Raw genomic sequence first — 6,917 nt, forward strand, 5'->3', positions numbered from 1 at the left:
CATAATTAGAAATTTTATTATTACTATACTTACCTATTAATTTATCCGCTTCCTGCATCTGTGGAGAGAGAAAGAGACAGTGAAGTGTAATGCCACATGATATAGTATACACTGTATTTATTTATACTCACCTCAATAAACATCGGTGTCCGCATTTGGTGGTGGTTGTTGGAGTTGCTGGGGCTGATCCGCATGGGGAGGCTGGATGGAGTGTGCACGTGTGCGCGCCGTCCCCTCGCGGGGACGACGTGCACTAAAAATCTTTCATCCTAACCAAAATCCCCTAACCCCAAACTCTTAATTTTCATAACCCTAATACAGTGATGGTTGTAGTTATGGGCTTGGATCCGCTGGTGCTATTAATATCAATAATATTTACTGGTGAAATGAATGTTTGTAACATCTATACTTACCTCCTACTTACCTCCCGACCTATGTGGCTCCTCACGCCTGGAAAAAGGAAAAGAAAAGAGTTAAAAACAATTCTATTGTATATACTTACCCTTGCTCCTCTGCAATCCTGGAACCTGCAAAAAAAGACAGAAAAAGATGAAACAATGTGACATGTTAATACCTACCTGGATCTAGCGCTTCGTACCTGTGAAAAAAAGAAAAAGATTAAAATTGACTCTCATAATCCAACACTTACCTGTTGATCCATCTGCTCTCTGCACCTGGGAAGAGAAAAGTGAACAATGAATGAAAAACTGTATACCATCATATGCATTGTATTCACCCTCACTTGCCTGTAATAAATCTTGTGTGTCCATATTTGGTGATGGTTGCTGGGGTTGCTGGGGCTGATCCGCCTGGGGAGGCTGGATGGAGAGTGCACGTGTGCTAAAAACCTTTCGTCCTAACCAGCCGGTGCCTCCAGCTCTCCCTGTGGGTGTGGCCCCGCTCCTCCTCCTTCCATTTCCTGTTGAGATGCACACAGAAATGTGGATAAATGTTTATTGGCCGAAAAAAACACTTTATCTTGAAGATATCGGCCTTTATCGAGTTGGAAACTGTTTTTACGTGTATTATTTCCCTGAATGATTCATTGTTCCACAGTGTGATTATACAAATTGATGTTTTTCCTGTTGTCACATCTTAATAACACAATGTGATTCCCTGTGTAATGAAAAATCACATGTTACTGGAAATTTAATCTGTACATAGTTACTTACCTCCATCCTTTTTCCGGTCATTTGACTTAGTATAAATGGTTATGGAGATTTCGATGGATTATATGTTACTTACCCGACTGTTGATTGGATACTTACCTGTTTTGAAATGTCTGATTATGGACATCTGGTTCATTTCGACCTGTGAATATCCTTACCTGTGCTATTATACCTGGATATATTTATATAATGGACATTATGGGACATGTTTAAATTGATTTCATATACTTACCGTTCTATGAATGTTATACCTACTTGTTTGGACTATTATAGAGTGTGTATGTGTAAGCTGCGGCTTGTCCGCCATTTTGTGATTCTGGGATTTAAACACAATGTTGTTGCAATCCCCAAGTGCACCTGAGGTTGGCGCTCGTCTTCCCCTGCTAGTTCCGGCACGTCATAGTGACGCTAATTCTAGCGGCAATCTTCAAAATTCAAACCAAACGGTCATTCATTCTGTAGCCAGCACTTGCCGCGAACGCACGCAGGTTATAGAGAGCGTTAACACTCGCACTTTTCGTTTATTTCTTACAAGCTTGCCTGATGAAGGTCTAATTGTGACCGAAACGTTGCTTGGCTTGTTATTTTTGATTTGTTAATAAATACCAAGTGTTAACGGAAGAAGCTTCTCGTTCTAATTTCACTCGAGTACTAGTTTTGGACCGCAAATTACGGCATCTTAGCCCTCTCATACACACTCTCCATGCATTTTTCCGACGGCGAGGACGACTGGACAACGGTCCGATATCGTAGAGGCCGTCTCCAGCGTCGCGACCAGCAGCGGTGGCAGCCCGACCGCCGGCCGGGACAAAACTACATCGACTCCCGCCGAGATAGGCAGCCTCCCCCGGTGAGACCGACTTACGCCGCGGTCACCAGAGGCTATCCACGGCCCCACCGAGACGATTTCGACCACGGCGAGAGACGCGGGGGACCTGCGTTCCGCCGTCCACCGGACAATTATTATACGGCACCACGCTTCCAGACGGGCAGTAACCGGCAGGATTCGGGCTACCAGCGGAGGCCCAACCGCCAGCAGCTTAGCCAGCGCCCGTATTATAGCCGCCCTGACGGTAGAAACAACTACCGGCCGCAGCGCTACTGGCAGCAGCCCCCCCGCGGAGCCGGTAACGCACAGAGACCACCGGCTCCCAACAGAGTGCAGTCGCAAGATCCGGACTTCACAGCCAAGGTACGCATCCTCCACAGACTTATTAAGACTGTACACCACCTAACCAATGTGTCGGGGGATGAGCCACCCCCCATCATCCGCAAAACTACGGCGGACCTGGCGAGTTTCATCAAACCGGCATCCCCGAATGACAATACACGTATGAAACTCGAGGGGAACGCCAGGAATTGGGAGTTCTCTGCACTTCTTATCCTGCGCGACCACTACGAGGACAACGCGGATAGGGACGTGCAGGCTTTGTCGGCTTTCCCGGTGACCGACTGGCGCGCCCCCTTTGAGATTGCCAAAACTTGGGCGAGGAGAAATCTCGGCCGGAGGCTGAAGGTGGAGACACTGCAGCAGGTGGAAGCCCATCTAGCGGCCAACCTGCCATCTCAAGCCTCCACATCCACCCTCACCCGACCGCAGGCCCCCCCTCCTCCAGCTCAGCCAGCGGCTCCTCCGGCGCCTCCAGCTACGGCGATACACGCTCCTACCACGCACGCACAGGCGCAGCCGCGCGGCGGAGCCAGCTACACCGGCATCCAGTAACTTACCTTCTTCGGCCAATCCAGCTCTTCATCTCCCTCCTCCTCCTCCTCGAGTGGCGACAGCATCAGTTGGGATGATGACGGATGCCATCCCTCGAATCCCAGTCGCTTCGGTGGGGACGGAGACAGATCAGAGAGGGGGAGACTGGTCCCCCTTCCTTCAGGATGCTGCAGGGGAGCGCTCCTCTCCCCTTCCTCCCCCTCCTTTCTCCTCCTCCTCCCCCCCACCCCCTCTTCTCTCTCCCTCTCCATCCTCTTCTCTCCCTCCTCTCCTTCCCCCCATCTCTCCCCCCTCCTCCCCCCCTCCCCTTTCTCCTCCTTCATCTCCTGCTCCTCCTCCCCCTCCCTCCTCTTCCTCTCTCCCCATCCATCCCTTTTTCTTACCCAAACCACAGAGGCAGCAGAAAGCCAACACGGGTGGTGATGCCGAGGCTGAGAGGAGCACAACCAGCGCCTCCTCAGCAGCAGCAGCTCCTCTTCCTCCTCCTTCTCCTTCCACACGCAATCCGGGTGAGGCTCAGGACTGCTTGGATCTCATTCAACTCCTGGATGAGGAGTTAGCCCTCCCCACACCGGTGGCCAGCACCAGCCGGACTTTTCCCATGCCCAGGCTGACACCTTTGGTCCCTCGCCAGGCTACAAAGGTAACTCTGTCCACACCGCCTTCTCAGCCACCCCAGAGAGAGGGCAGCCCTGAGCCCCCTCAGGAGGTCTCTACACCCACAGAGGCGCGTTCCCCAGGGGGCTCCTCTCCATCATTCCTTTCACAAGAACCACCACTCACACCCACACGCAGACCCACCAAACACGTGCACACAGCTCAGAAACTGAAAGACTGGAGCTTGTGTATACGTAATAAGTACTTAATTATTGGGGACTCTAATGTGGGCAGATTTCCTCCCTTCCAGTACCAGGATCTGCAGATAGACAGCTACCCTGGGGCCTCCTTTCTGCACGCTGAATCCATCCTCCTCAAAGCCATCAGCATGGTAAATGTTGAGATGGTGATCCTGTCTTTCGGGCTCAATAGCAGAGCTCAGAAGCCACGGGAAGTCGCTATCAAACAGCTGCGGAAAGCCATGGTTATGGCAAAACGGAGATTCCCTGAAGCCACCATTTGGGTCCCTCTCATCAACTGCGCCCCCTGCATGCCATTCAGGGAGCAACAAAATATCCAGGTACTCAATTCATATATCAAAAAGACTTACCGTTATATTCCTTTGTTGCCTTTGGAAGAGTTTGAGGTGGAGGCGGATGGGATCCATTGGACCCATTCCACAGCCTCCAATATCCTGTATCACTGGGCTATGCAGGTAAATTAGATATCCCCGTGAGCCTGCCTACTCAGGAGGGGTATAAGAATGTCCTGGTTTTAGCACAGAATGTTAATTTGACAGAACCACAATTATCTCTCTTGAATAAAGGTCTAAATTTTGTTCCGACTAGAGGCAGTAATAAGAATATCAAATCCCAGGTAAGATTCGACCTCCATCATTATCACAGGAGATTGAAACTCCGAGCGTATTATGCAGATGAGGGGGTCTCCGTTAAACAACCCTTTACTCCTCCTTCTAATTGGACCCCCCCAGAGATCAAAATTCCAAAGTATGTGGGTGATTTAATTAACACTGACCTTAATTATTTTTATAACTCCTTTAGGATCATCGGGATGCAATCTAACCTCACACCAGAGGAAAACTCAGCCATTAAAGAATTAGCAGACAATGATGATATTGTTATTAAACCGGCAGACAAGGGCAGTGTTGTGGTTGTGATGGATCGGGAACAATACCTGTGGGAGGGACAGAGACAACTGAGTGACACCAGATATTATTCCAAACTTAAAAAACCCATTTATTTAGAAACCTTCAAGCTTGTCACTCAGATCTTTCATAAAATATCTGAGAAAAAATTAATTACTTCTAAACAACGTAACTATCTGATTGGTGACTCAGAACCTCGGCCTAGACGGTTTTACTTATTGCCAAAAATTCATAAAGATCCGGCCACCTGGAGTAAACCGCACCTAATCCCCCCGGGCCGCCCTATTGTGTCTGACTGCAGTAGTGAAACCTATCGATCGGCTTCATTTAGAGTGTGCCAGACCTGAAGAAGACCCATACCGGGTCGAAACGTTGTCAGTGGCACACTTTTCAGTTTATTAATTCATATTTCATAAGACAATTTGATTTCATATTTTGATTAAAAAACATAATTTAATTTAAAAACAAACTGATTTCATTTTTTTTCTTAAAAAACAATTAATAGTTCATTTTATTGGTTTCCTTTCCTTTTTTAGGAGGAAAGTGTTTTTAGTTCATTGTATTTAAAAACAATACATCCTTTCCTCTATAGGAAAGCGCCTTTAGTTGTTTGTTTTTGACTAAAACAATTGATCCTTTCCTTTTGGATTGCGCCCTTAGTTGTTTGTTGTTTTGTTGCATTTTGCATAAAAATAATAAAACGAAAAAAATCATAAAAACAAAAAAAGAATAAAAAAGAAAAAAACATAAAAAATACAAAAAGGAAAAGAATAAAAAAAATCATAAAAAAGAAAAAACAGACTACAAAAAGAAAAAAACACATAAAACAATATGGTCTATTATAACTTTGATGGGGGGTGGACTGAGGTTCGCTATGGGCGCAGGCGTGAGCGAACCCAGCCACCCCACCCAAGGGATCAGCAGTACGGGGGGTCCGTAGGGTGGAAGGACCGTGCACCTCCCACCTCCTACCGGAGGAGGGATTTTGTCCCCTACCCTAACCCTGGGGACGACACGATCCAAAAATGTCTCGTCCTAACCCCAACCCTCCCCTTTCCTAACCTTAATCCCCTCCCCTTTCCCTAAACCCAACCCCATTTTTATGGGGCATTTTTATTGTTATCATTAAAACACCTTTTAGCAAAGAGCAAGCTTCTTTAGAATTGGGTTTTTTTTCATAATGTAAGGTTTTAGACAAAGAACAATAGTATTATGCATGATTTTATTTTTAATCTTGTATATATATGTGTGTGTTTTTCTCTTAATTAATGGTTGTTTTTTAGCATTTGCATATAGTGTGATTTTTAACAGCACTTTTTTGAAAGCACTTATTTTATGTTTTTAGCACTTATGCTTTACTAACCCCTCTTGTTTTATGTCTGACTCCTTACATTCACATCTTAGCACTTATTATTATTTATTCTTTTATTATATTGTACAAAGCTTGCTCTCTTTTAAGTAATGCCAGCCTTAAATGTTACAGCAGGGACCCTGGAGAGAGAAGGGGGACTTTGATAAACACACAAGGTCCCGTGGCCGGCCTATACCGTGGCCCAATCCACCAAGCACATTTTATCCTACATCAAACTGGGCCAGTCTTTTAAGTATTTCCAAGGATCAAAGATCCTTTGAGCCCCCGAGAGCCCATGCCCCTCGGAGTGCTCTCCCAAGAGCACTGCACCCTCATCCAAACCTATCCAATAGGATTTTACGTTTTTACTTTCCCCTAACCCCCCTGACGGGGGCGTCGCGCACAAACACCCTTCTTTTCCTAACCCCTAAAATTCAGATAATGATACAATCATTGAAAGAATACCTATGTGTAACTACTTACCTGTTGGGTGGATGTGTGGGGGGGGTGGGTCTGCTCCGCGATGGGATGGGCTGGATGGAGAGCGCATATGTGCATCTTCTTTCCTAACCCTTGGGTTAGGGTTTACATACCTTCAAAGGGGGGTCCAATCGATTCAGGGGGCTCTGAAATGTGCTCCTAAACACCTTCTGGAGGACACTTTTCCCCTATGGCACTTGGTCAATTGTCCACTACTCCCATTCACTTACATGGGAATTTTCTTTTGGCCATAACTTTTCAACCCAATGTCCTAGACACTTGGGACTGCTACCGTTGGACTCAGGGTACATAAAATAGGGGGGTAGATCAAGGTTCCAAGGCTCTAGCTCGCTTCCCAAAGTTCGGCAACTTTTGGCAAATGTTGCCACGTCAGCTGTCATCCCCTTAATCTTTTTAATAATAGGGGTGGGT

Source organism: Chaetodon trifascialis, chromosome 21 (assembly GCF_039877785.1).
Source record: "Chaetodon trifascialis isolate fChaTrf1 chromosome 21, fChaTrf1.hap1, whole genome shotgun sequence".
In the NCBI taxonomy this organism is placed as follows: Eukaryota; Metazoa; Chordata; class Actinopteri; order Chaetodontiformes; family Chaetodontidae; genus Chaetodon; species Chaetodon trifascialis.